The sequence below is a fragment of the Elephas maximus genome, chromosome 11 (genome assembly GCF_024166365.1).
Source record: "Elephas maximus indicus isolate mEleMax1 chromosome 11, mEleMax1 primary haplotype, whole genome shotgun sequence".
Lineage (NCBI taxonomy): Eukaryota > Metazoa > Chordata > Mammalia > Proboscidea > Elephantidae > Elephas > Elephas maximus.
In genome coordinates, this window is record NC_064829.1 from 2,243,034 (window position 1) to 2,258,826 (window position 15,793).

Here is a 15,793-nt window from a genome sequence, read left to right on the forward strand (position 1 = left end):
CCTAAACCCCTAACAACAAAAAACACTAACCCCCTAACAACAAACAACCCTAACCAAACAACAAACAAACCTAACCCACTAACATCAAACAACACTAAGACCCTAACGACAAACAACCCTAACACCCAAACAACAAACAACACTAACACCCTAACAACAAACAACCCTAACCCCCTAACAAACAACACTAACCCCCTAACAACAAACAACCCTAAACCCCTAACATCAAAGAACACTAACACCCTAACAACAAACAACCCTAACCCCCTAACAACAAACACTAACCCCCAAACAACAAACAACCCTAACCCCTGAAAACCAAAAACACTAAACCACTAACAACAAACAACCCTAACCCACTAAAAACAAACAACCCTAACACCCTAAAAACAAACAACACTAAACCCCTAACAACACAAAACACTAACACCCTAACAACAAACAACACTAACACCCTAACAACAAAAACCACTAAACCCCAACAAGAAACAACCCTAAACCCCTAACAACAAACAACACTAACCCCCTAACAACAAACAACCCTAACCCCTAAAAACCAAAAACACTAACCCACTAACAACAAACAACCCTAACCCACTAACAACAAACAACCCTAACACCCTAACCACAAACAACACTCACCCCCTAACAACAAACAACCCTAACCCCCTAACAACAAACAATCCTAACCCCCGAACAACCAACAACACTAACCCCCTAACCACAGTAAACACTAACACCCTAACAACAAAAACCACTAAACTCCAACAAGAAACAACCCTAAACCCCTAACAACAAACAACACTAACGCCCTAACAACAAACAACCCTAAGCAAACAACAAACAAACCTAACCCACTAAAAACAAACAACACTAACACCCTAACAACAAACACCCCTAACCCCCTAACAACAAACAACACTAACCCCCTAACAACAAACAACCCTAAACTCCTAACATCAAAGAACACTAACACCCTAACAACAAAAAACACTAACCCCCTAAAAACAAACACTAACCCCCAAACAACAAACAACCCTAACCCCTAAAAACCAAAAACACTAACCCACTAACAACAAACAACCCTAAACCACAAACAAAAAACAACCCTAACACCCTAACAACAAACAACACTAACCCCCGAACAACAAACAACCCTAAACCCCTAACATCAAACAACACTATCCCCCAACAACAAACAACCCTAAACCCCTAACATCAAAGAACACTAACACCCTAACAACAAACAACCCTAACCCCCTAACAACAAACGCTAACCCCCAAACAACAAACAACCGTAACCCCTAAAAACCAAAAACACTAACCCACTAACAACAAACAACCCTAACCCACTAACAACAAACAACCCTAACACCCTAACCACAAACAACACTAACCCCCTAACAACAAACAACCCTAACCCCCAACAACAAACAATCCTAACCCCCGAACAACCAACAACACTAACCCCCTAACCACAATAAACACTAACACCCTAACAACAAAAACCACTAAACCCCAACAAGAAAAAACCCTAAACCCCTAACAACAAAGAACACTAACCCCCTAACAACATACAACCCTAAACCCCTAACATCAAAGAACACTAACACCCTAACAACAAACAACCCTAACCCCCTAACAACAAACACTAACCCCCAAACAACAAACAACCCTAACCAATAAAAACCAAAAACACTAACCCACTAACAACAAACAACCCTAAACCACTAACATCAAACATCACTAACCCCCTAACAACACAAAACACTAACACCCTAACAACAAACAACACTAACACCCTAACAACAAAAACCACTAAACCCCAACAAGAAACAACCCTAAACCCCTAACAACAAACACAAAGCCCCTAACAACAAACAACACTAAACCTCTAACAAGAAACTACCCTAACCCCGTAACAACAAACAACACTAACCCCGTAACAACAAACAACCCTAACCCCCAAACAACAAACAACCCTAACCCCCTAACAACAAACAATCCTTACCCCCGAACAACCAACAACACTAACCCCCTAACCACAATAAACACTAACACCCGAACAACAAAAACCACTAAACCCCAACAAGAAACAACCCTAAACCCCTAACAACAAACACTAACCCCCTAACACCAACAACACTAAACCCCTAACAAGAAACTACCCTAACCCCGTAACAACAAACAACACTAACCCCGTAACAACAAACAACCCTAAACCCCAAACAACAAACAACACTAACCCCCTAACAACAAACAACCCTAAACCCCTAACATCAAACAACCCTAACCCCCTAACAACAAGCAACCCTAACCCCCTAACAACAAACACTAACCCCCAAACAACAAACAACCCTAAACCCCTAACATCAAACAAAACTTACCCCCTAACAAAACAAAACACTAACACCCTAACAACAAACAATCCTAACCCCCGAACAACCAACAACACTAACCCCCTAACCACAATAAACACTAACACCCTAACAACAAAAACCACAAAACCCCAACAAGAAACAACCCTAAACCCCTAACAACAAACAACACTAACCCCCTAACAACAAACAACCTTAACCCCCTAACAACAAACAACCCTAAACCCCTAACATCAAACAACACTATCCCCCAACAACAAACAACCCTAAACCCCTAACATCAAAGAACACTAACACCCTAACAACAAACAACCCTAACCCCCTAACAACAAACGCTAACCCCCAAACAACAAACAACCGTAACCCCTAAAAACCAAAAACACTAACCCACTAACAACAAACAACCCTAACCCACTAACAACAAACAACCCTAACACCCTAACCACAAACAACACTAACCCCCTAACAACAAACAACCCTAACCCCCAACAACAAACAATCCTAACCCCCGAACAACCAACAACACTAACCCCCTAACCACAATAAACACTAACACCCTAACAACAAAAACCACTAAACCCCAACAAGAAACAACCCTAAACCCCTAACAACAAAGAACACTAACCCCCTAACAACATACAACCCTAAACCCCTAACATCAAAGAACACTAACACCCTAACAACAAACAACCCTAACCCCCTAACAACAAACACTAACCCCCAAACAACAAACAACCCTAACCCCTGAAAACGAAAAACACTAACCCCCTAACAACAAACAACCCTAAACCACTAACATCAAACATCACTAACCCCCTAACAACACAAAACACTAACACCCTAACAACAAACAACACTAACACCCTAACAACAAAAACCACTAAACCCCAACAAGAAACAACCCTAAACCCCTAACAACAAACACAAAGCCCCTAACAACAAACAACACTAAACCTCTAACAAGAAACTACCCTAACCCCGTAACAACAAACAACACTAACCCCGTAACAACAAACAACCCTAACCCCCAAACAACAAACAACCCTAACCCCCTAACAACAAACAATCCTTACCCCCGAACAACCAACAACACTAACCCCCTAACCACAATAAACACTAACACCCGAACAACAAAAACCACTAAACCCCAACAAGAAACAACCCTAAACCCCTAACAACAAACACTAACCCCCTAACACCAACAACACTAAACCCCTAACAAGAAACTACCCTAACCCCGTAACAACAAACAACACTAACCCCGTAACAACAAACAACCCTAAACCCCAAACAACAAACAACACTAACCCCCTAACAACAAACAACCCTAAACCCCTAACATCAAACAACCCTAACCCCCTAACAACAAGCAACCCTAACCCCCTAACAACAAACACTAACCCCCAAACAACAAACAACCCTAAACCCCTAACATCAAACAAAACTTACCCCCTAACAAAACAAAACACTAACACCCTAACAACAAACAATCCTAACCCCCGAACAACCAACAACACTAACCCCCTAACCACAATAAACACTAACACCCTAACAACAAAAACCACAAAACCCCAACAAGAAACAACCCTAAACCCCTAACAACAAACAACACTAACCCCCTAACAACAAACAACCTTAACCCCCTAACAGCAAACACCCCTAAACCCCTAACAACAAACAATCCTAACCCTCTAACAACCTACAACAATAACCCCCAACCACAAACAACACTAATCCCGTAAGAACAAACAACACTAACACCCTAACAACAAACAACCTTATCCCCCTAACAACAAACACTAACCCCCAAACAACAAACAACTCTAACCCCTAAAAACCAAAAACACTAACCTACTAACAACAAACAACCCTAACCCACTAACAACAAACAACCGTAACCCCCTAACAACAAACAACCCTAAACCCCTAACATCAAACAACACTAACCCCCTAACAACACAAAACACTAACCCCCTAACAACAAACAACACTAACTCCCTAACAACAAACAACCCTAAACCCCTAACATCAAAGAACACTAACACCCTAACAACAAACAACCCTAACCCCCTAACAACAAACACTAACCCCCAAACAACAAACAACCCTAACCCCCTAACAACAAACAATCCTAACCCCCGAACAACCAACAACACTAACCCCCTAACCACAGTAAACACTAACACCCTAACAACAAAAACCACTAAACCCCAACAAGAAACAACCCTAAACCCCTAACAACAAACAACACTAACCCCCTAACAACAAACAACCCTAACCAAACAACAAAAAACCCTAACCCACTAACAACAAACAACCCTAACCCCCTAACAACAAACAACACTAACACCCTAACAACAAACAACCCTAACCCCCTAACAACAAACAACCCTAAACCCCTGACATCAAAGAACACTAACACCCTAACAACAAACAACCCTAACCCCCTAACAACAAACACTAACCCCCAAACAACAAACAACCCTAACCCCTGAAAACCAAAAACACTAACCCACTAACAACAAACAAACCTAACCCACTAACAACAAACAACCCTAACACCCTAACAACAAACAACACTAACCCCCTAATAACAAACAACCCTAAACCCCTAACATCAAACAACACTACACCCTAACAACACAAAACGCTAACACCCTAACAACAACCAACCCTAACCCCTAAGAACAAACAACACTAACGCCCTAAGAACAAACAACACTAACCCCCAGCAACGAACAATACTAAACCCCTAACAACACAAAACCTAAACCCTTATCAACAAACAACCCTAACCCACTAACAAAAAACAACCCTAACACCCTAACAACAAGCAACACTAACCCCCTAACAACAAACAACCCTAAACCACTAACATCAAACATCACTAACCCCCTAACAACACAAAACACTAACACCCTAACAACAAACAACACTAACACCCTAACAACAAAAACCACTAAACCCCAACAAGAAACAACCCTAAACCCCTAACAACAAACACAAAGCCCCTAACAACAAACAACACTAAACCTCTAACAAGAAACTACCCTAACCCCGTAACAACAAACAACACTAACCCCGTAACAACAAACAACCCTAACCCCCAAACAACAAACAACCCTAACCCCCTAACAACAAACAATCCTAACCCCCGAACAACCAACAACACTAACCCCCTAACCACAATAAACACTAACACCCGAACAACAAAAACCACTAAACCCCAACAAGAAACAACCCTAAACCCCTAACAACAAAAAACACTAACCCCCTAACAACAAACAAACCTAACCAAACAACAAACAAACCTAACCCACTAACAACAAACAACACTAACACCCTAACGACAAACAACCCTAACCCCCTAACAACAAACAACCGTAACCCCCTAACAACAAACAACCCTAACCCCCTAACAACAAACAACACTAACCCCCTAACAACAAACAACCCTAAACCCCTAACATCAAAGAACACTAACACCCTAACAACAAACAACCATAACCCCCTAACAACAAACACTAACCCCCAAACAACAAACAACCCTAACCCCTGAAAACCAAAAACACTACACCACTAACAACAAACAACCCTAACCCACTAACAACAAACAACCCTAACACCCTAACAACAAACAACACTAACCCCCTAACAACAAACAACCCTAAACCCCTAACATCAAACAACACTAAACCCCTAACAACACAAAACACTAACACCCTAACAACAAACAACACTAACACCCTAACAACAAAAACCACTAAACCCCAACAAGAAACAACCCTAAACCCCTAACAACAAACAACACTAACCCCCTAACAACAAACAACCCTAACCCCTAAAAACCAAAAACACTAAACCACTAACAACAAACAACCCTAACCCACTAACAACAAACCACCCTAACACCCTAACCACAAACAACACTAACCCCCTAACAACAAACAACCCTAACCCCCTAACAAGAAACAATCCTAACCCCCGAACAACCAACAACACTAACCCCCTAACCACAGTAAACACTAACACCCTAACAACAAAAACCACTAAACCCCAACAAGAAACAACCCTAAACCCCTAACAAAAAACAACACTAACCCCCTAACAACAAGCAACCCTAACCAAACAACAAAAAACACTAACCCACTAACAACAAACAACACTAACACCCTAACAACAAACAACCCTAACCCCCTAACAACAAACAACCCTAAACCTCTAACATCAAAGAACACTAACACCCTAACAACAAACAACCCTAACCCCCTAAAAACAAACACTAACTCCCAAACAACAAACAACCCTAACCCCTGAAAACCAAAAACACTAACCCACTAACAACAAACAACCCTAACCCACTAACAACAAACAACCCTAACACCCTAACAACAAACAACACTAACCCCCTAACAACAAACAACCCTAAACCCCTAACATCAAACAACACTAACCCCCTAACAACACAAAACACTAGCACCCTAACAACAACCAACCCTAACCCCTAAGAACAAACAATACTAACGCCCTAAGAACAAACAACACTAACCCCCAGCAACGAACAATACTAAACCCCTAACAACACAAAACCTAACCCCTTATCAACAAACAACCCTAACCCACTAACAACAAACAACCCTAACACCCTAACAACAAGCAACACTAACCCCCTAACAACAAACAACCCTAAACCACTAACATCAAACATCACTAACCCCCTAACAACACAAAACACTAACACCCTAACAACAAACAACACTAACACCCTAACAACAAAAACCACTAAACCCCGACAAGAAACAACCCAAAACCCCTAACAACAAACACTAACCCCCTAACAACAAACAACACTAAACCCCTAACAAGAAACTACCCTAACCCCGTAACAACAAACAACCCTAACCCCCAAACAACAAACAACCCTAACCCCCTAACAACAAACAATCCTAACCCCCGAACAACCAACAACACTAACCCCCTAACCAAAAGAAACACTAACACCCGAACAACAAAAACCACTAAACCCCAACAAGAAACAACCCTAAACCCCTAACAACAAAAAACACTAACCCCCTAACAACAAACAACCCTAACCAAACAACAAACAAACCTAACCCACTAACATCAAACAACACTAAGACCCTAACGACAAACAACCCTAACACCCAAACAACAAACAACACTAACACCCTAACAACAAACAACCCTAACCCCCTAACAAACAACACTAACCCCCTAACAACAAACAACCCTAAACCCCTAACATCAAAGAACACTAACACCCTAACAACAAACAACCCTAACCCCCTAACAACAAACACTAACCCCCAAACAACAAACAACCCTAACCCCTGAAAACCAAAAACACTAAACCACTAACAACAAACAACCCTAACCCACTAACAACAAACAACCCTAACACCCTAAAAACAAACAACACTAAACCCCTAACAACACAAAACACTAACACCCTAACAACAAACAACACTAACACCCTAACAACAAAAACCACTAAACCCCAACAAGAAACAACCCTAAACCCCTAACAACAAACAACACTAACCCCCTAACAACAAACAACCCTAACCCCTAAAAACCAAAAACACTAACCCACTAACAACAAACAACCCTAACCCACTAACAACAAACAACCCTAACACCCTAACCACAAACAACACTAACCCCCTAACAACAAACAACCCTAACCCCCTAACAACAAACAATCCTAACCCCCGAACAACCAACAACACTAACCCCCTAACCACAGTAAACACTAACACCCTAACAACAAAAACCACTAAACTCCAACAAGAAACAACCCTAAACCCCTAACAACAAACAACACTAACGCCCTAACAACAAACAACCCTAAGCAAACAACAAACAAACCTAACCCACTAAAAACAAACAACACTAACACCCTAACAACAAACACCCCTAACCCCCTAACAACAAACAACACTAACCCCCTAACAACAAACAACCCTAAACTCCTAACATCAAAGAACACTAACACCCTAACAACAAAAAACACTAACCCCCTAAAAACAAACACTAACCCCCAAACAACAAACAACCCTAACCCCTAAAAACCAAAAACACTAACCCACTAACAACAAACAACCCTAAACCACAAACAAAAAACAACCCTAACACCCTAACAACAAACAACACTAACCCCCGAACAACAAACAACCCTAAACCCCTAACATCAAACAACACTATCCCCCTAACAACAAACAACCCTAAACCCCTAACATCAAAGAACACTAACACCCTAACAACAAACAACCCTAACCCCCTAACAACAAATGCTAACCCCCAAACAACAAACAACCGTAACCCCTAAAAACCAAAAACACTAACCCACTAACAACAAACAACCCTAACCCACTAACAACAAACAACCCTAACACCCTAACCACAAACAACACTAACCCCCTAACAACAAACAACCCTAACCCCCAACAACAAACAATCCTAACCCCCGAACAACCAACAACACTAACCCCCTAACCACAGTAAACACTAACACCCTAACAACAAAAACCACTAAACCCCAACAAGAAACAACCCTAAACCCCTAACAACAAACAACACTAACCCCCTAACAACATACAACCCTAACCAAACAACAAAAAACCCTAACCCGCTAACAACAAACAACACTAACACCCTAAAAACAAACAACCCTAACCCCCTAACAACAAACAACACTAACACCCTAACAACAAACAACCCTAACCCCCTAACAACAAACAACCCTAAACCTCTAACATCAAAGAACACTAACACCCTAACAACAAACAACCCTAACCCCCTAACAACAAACACTAACTCCCAAACAACAAACAACCCTAACCCCTGAAAACCAAAAACACTAACCCACTAACAACAAACAACCCTAACCCACTAAGAACAAACAACCCTAACACCCTAACAACAAACAACACTAACCCCCTAACAACAAACAACCCTAAACCCCTAACATCAAACAACACTAACCCCCTAACAACACAAAACACTAGCACCCTAACAACAACCAACCCTAACCCCTAAGAACAAACAATACTAACGCCCTAAGAACAAACAACACTAACCCCCAGCAACGAACAATACTAAACCCCTAACAACACAAAACCTAACCCCTTATCAACAAACAACCCTAACCCACTAACAACAAACAACCCTAACACCCTAACAACAAGCAACACTAACCCCCTAACAACAAACAACCCTAAACCACTAACATCAAACATCACTAACCCCCTAACAACACAAAACACTAACACCCTAACAACAAACAACACTAACACCCTAACAACAAAAACCACTAAACCCCGACAAGAAACAACCCTAAACCCCTAACAACAAACACTAACCCCCTAACAACAAACAACACTAAACCCCTAACAAGAAACTACCCTAACCCCGTAACAACAAACAACCCTAACCCCCAAACAACAAACAACCCTAACCCCCTAACAACAAACAATCCTAACCCCCGAACAACCAACAACACTAACCCCCTAACCAAAATAAACACTAACACCCGAACAACAAAAACCACTAAACCCCAACAAGAAACAACCCTAAACCCCTAACAACAAAAAACACTAACCCCCTAACAACAAACAACCCTAACCAAACAACAAACAAACCTAACCCACTAACATCAAACAACACTAAGACCCTAACGACAAACAACCCTAACCCCCAAACAACAAACAACACTAACACCCTAACAACAAACAACCCTAACCCCCTAACAAACAACACTAACCCCCTAACAACAAACAACCCTAAACCCCTAACATCAAAGAACACTAACACCCTAACAACAAACAACCCTAACCCCCTAACAACAAACACTAACCCCCAAACAACAAACAACCCTAACCCCTGAAAACCAAAAACACTAAACCACTAACAACAAACAACGCTAACCCACTAACAACAAACAACCCTAACACCCTAAAAACAAACAACACTAAACCCCTAACAACACAAAACACTAACACCCTAACAACAAACAACACTAACACCCTAACAACAAAAACCACTAAACCCCAACAAGAAACAACCCTAAACCCCTAACAACAAACAACACTAACCCCCTAACAACAAACAACCCTAACCCCTAAAAACCAAAAACACTAACCCACTAACAACAAACAACCCTAACCCACTAACAACAAACCACCCTAACACCCTAACCACAAACAACACTCACCCCCTAACAACAAACAACCCTAACCCCCTAACAACAAACAATCCTAACCCCCGAACAACCAACAACACTAACCCCCTAACCACAGTAAACACTAACACCCTAACAACAAAAACCACTAAACTCCAACAAGAAACAACCCTAAACCCCTAACAACAAACAACACTAACGCCCTAACAACAAACAACCCTAAGCAAACAACAAACAAACCTAACCCACTAAAAACAAACAACACTAACACCCTAACAACAAACACCCCTAACCCCCTAACAACAAACAACACTAACCCCCTAACAACAAACAACCCTAAACTCCTAACATCAAAGAACACTAACACCCTAACAACAAAAAACACTAACCCCCTAAAAACAAACACTAACCCCCAAACAACAAACAACCCTAACCCCTAAAAACCAAAAACACTAACCCACTAACAACAAACAACCCTAAACCACTAACAACAAACAACCCTAACACCCTAACAACAAACAACACTAACCCCCTAACAACAAACAACCCTAAACCCCTAACATCAAACAACACTATCCCCCAACAACAAACAACCCTAAACCCCTAACATCAAAGAACACTAACACCCTAACAACAAACAACCCTAACCCCCTAACAACAAACGCTAACCCCCAAACAACAAACAACCGTAACCCCTAAAAACCAAAAACACTAACCCACTAACAACAAACAACCCTAACCCACTAACAACAAACAACCCTAACACCCTAACCACAAACAACACTAACCCCCTAACAACAAACAACCCTAACCCCCAACAACAAACAATCCTAACCCCCGAACAACCAACAACACTAACCCCCTAACCACAATAAACACTAACACCCTAACAACAAAAACCACTAAACCCCAACAAGAAACAACCCTAAACCCCTAACAACAAAGAACACTAACCCCCTAACAACATACAACCCTAAACCCCTAACATCAAAGAACACTAACACCCTAACAACAAACAACCCTAACCCCCTAACAACAAACACTAACCCCCAAACAACAAACAACCCTAACCCCTGAAAACCAAAAACACTAACCCCCTAACAACAAACAACCCTAAACCACTAACATCAAACATCACTAACCCCCTAACAACACAAAACACTAACACCCTAACAACAAACAACACTAACACCCTAACAACAAAAACCACTAAACCCCAACAAGAAACAACCCTAAACCCCTAACAACAAACACAAAGCCCCTAACAACAAACAACACTAAACCTCTAACAAGAAACTACCCTAACCCCGTAACAACAAACAACACTAACCCCGTAACAACAAACAACCCTAACCCCCAAACAACAAACAACCCTAACCCCCTAACAACAAACAATCCTAACCCCCGAACAACCAACAACACTAACCCCCTAACCACAATAAACACTAACACCCGAACAACAAAAACCACTAAACCCCAACAAGAAACAACCCTAAACCCCTAACAACAAAAAACACTAACCCCCTAACAACAAACAAACCTAACCAAACAACAAACAAACCTAACCCACTAACAACAAACAACACTAACACCCTAACGACAAACAACCCTAACCCCCTAACAACAAACAACCGTAACCCCCTAACAACAAACAACCCTAACCCCCTAACAACAAACAACACTAACCCCCTAACAACAAACAACCCTAAACCCCTAACATCAAAGAACACTAACACCCTAACAACAAACAACCATAACCCCCTAACAACAAACACTAACCCCCAAACAACAAACAACCCTAACCCCTGAAAACCAAAAACACTACACCACTAACAACAAACAACCCTAACCCACTAACAACAAACAACCCTAACACCCTAACAACAAACAACACTAACCCCCTAACAACAAACAACCCTAAACCCCTAACATCAAACAACACTAAACCCCTAACAACACAAAACACTAACACCCTAACAACAAACAACACTAACACCCTAACAACAAAAACCACTAAACCCCAACAAGAAACAACCCTAAACCCCTAACAACAAACAACACTAACCCCCTAACAACAAACAACCCTAACCCCTAAAAACCAAAAACACTAAACCACTAACAACAAACAACCCTAACCCACTAACAACAAACCACCCTAACACCCTAACCACAAACAACACTAACCCCCTAACAACAAACAACCCTAACCCCCTAACAAGAAACAATCCTAACCCCCGAACAACCAACAACACTAACCCCCTAACCACAGTAAACACTAACACCCTAACAACAAAAACCACTAAACCCCAACAAGAAACAACCCTAAACCCCTAACAAAAAACAACACTAACCCCCTAACAACAAGCAACCCTAACCAAACAACAAAAAACACTAACCCACTAACAACAAACAACACTAACACCCTAACAACAAACAACCCTAACCCCCTAACAACAAACAACCCTAAACCTCTAACATCAAAGAACACTAACACCCTAACAACAAACAACCCTAACCCCCTAAAAACAAACACTAACTCCCAAACAACAAACAACCCTAACCCCTGAAAACCAAAAACACTAACCCACTAACAACAAACAACCCTAACCCACTAACAACAAACAACCCTAACACCCTAACAACAAACAACACTAACCCCCTAACAACAAACAACCCTAAACCCCTAACATCAAACAACACTAACCCCCTAACAACACAAAACACTAGCACCCTAACAACAACCAACCCTAACCCCTAAGAACAAACAATACTAACGCCCTAAGAACAAACAACACTAACCCCCAGCAACGAACAATACTAAACCCCTAACAACACAAAACCTAACCCCTTATCAACAAACAACCCTAACCCACTAACAACAAACAACCCTAACACCCTAACAACAAGCAACACTAACCCCCTAACAACAAACAACCCTAAACCACTAACATCAAACATCACTAACCCCCTAACAACACAAAACACTAACACCCTAACAACAAACAACACTAACACCCTAACAACAAAAACCACTAAACCCCGACAAGAAACAACCCAAAACCCCTAACAACAAACACTAACCCCCTAACAACAAACAACACTAAACCCCTAACAAGAAACTACCCTAACCCCGTAACAACAAACAACCCTAACCCCCAAACAACAAACAACCCTAACCCCCTAACAACAAACAATCCTAACCCCCGAACAACCAACAACACTAACCCCCTAACCAAAAGAAACACTAACACCCGAACAACAAAAACCACTAAACCCCAACAAGAAACAACCCTAAACCCCTAACAACAAAAAACACTAACCCCCTAACAACAAACAACCCTAACCAAACAACAAACAAACCTAACCCACTAACATCAAACAACACTAAGACCCTAACGACAAACAACCCTAACACCCAAACAACAAACAACACTAACACCCTAACAACAAACAACCCTAACCCCCTAACAAACAACACTAACCCCCTAACAACAAACAACCCTAAACCCCTAACATCAAAGAACACTAACACCCTAACAACAAACAACCCTAACCCCCTAACAACAAACACTAACCCCCAAACAACAAACAACCCTAACCCCTGAAAACCAAAAACACTAAACCACTAACAACAAACAACCCTAACCCACTAACAACAAACAACCCTAACACCCTAAAAACAAACAACACTAAACCCCTAACAACACAAAACACTAACACCCTAACAACAAACAACACTAACACCCTAACAACAAAAACCACTAAACCCCAACAAGAAACAACCCTAAACCCCTAACAACAAACAACACTAACCCCCTAACAACAAACAACCCTAACCCCTAAAAACCAAAAACACTAACCCACTAACAACAAACAACCCTAACCCACTAACAACAAACAACCCTAACACCCTAACCACAAACAACACTAACCCCCTAACAACAAACAACCCTAACCCCCTAACAACAAACAATCCTAACCCCCGAACAACCAACAACACTAACCCCCTAACCACAGTAAACACTAACACCCTAACAACAAAAACCACTAAACTCCAACAAGAAACAACCCTAAACCCCTAACAACAAACAACACTAACGCCCTAACAACAAACAACCCTAAGCAAACAACAAACAAACCTAACCCACTAAAAACAAACAACACTAACACCCTAACAACAAACACCCCTAACCCCCTAACAACAAACAACACTAACCCCCTAACAACAAACAACCCTAAACTCCTAACATCAAAGAACACTAACACCCTAACAACAAAAAACACTAACCCCCTAAAAACAAACACTAACCCCCAAACAACAAACAACCCTAACCCCTAAAAACCAAAAACACTAACCCACTAACAACAAACAACCCTAAACCACAAACAAAAAACAACCCTAACACCCTAACAACAAACAACACTAACCCCCGAACAACAAACAACCCTAAACCCCTAACATCAAACAACACTATCCCCCTAACAACAAACAACCCTAAACCCCTAACATCAAAGAACACTAACACCCTAACAACAAACAACCCTAACCCCCTAACAACAAATGCTAACCCCCAAACAACAAACAACCGTAACCCCTAAAAACCAAAAACACTAACCCACTAACAACAAACAACCCTAACCCACTAACAACAAACAACCCTAACACCCTAACCACAAACAACACTAACCCCCTAACAACAAACAACCCTAACCCCCAACAACAAACAATCCTAACCCCCGAACAACCAACAACACTAACCCCCTAACCACAGTAAACACTAACACCCTAACAACAAAAACCACTAAACCCCAACAAGAAACAACCCTAAACCCCTAACAACAAACAACACTAACCCCCTAACAACATACAACCCTAACCAAACAACAAAAAACCCTAACCCGCTAACAACAAACAACACTAACACCCTAAAAACAAACAACCCTAACCCCCTAACAACAAACAACACTAACACCCTAACAACAAACAACCCTAACCCCCTAACAACAAACAACCCTAAACCTCTAACATCAAAGAACACTAACACCCTAACAACAAACAACCCTAACCCCCTAACAACAAACACTAACTCCCAAACAACAAACAACCCTAACCCCTGAAAACCAAAAACACTAACCCACTAACAACAAACAACCCTAACCCACTAAGAACAAACAACCCTAACACCCTAACAACAAACAACACTAACCCCCTAAC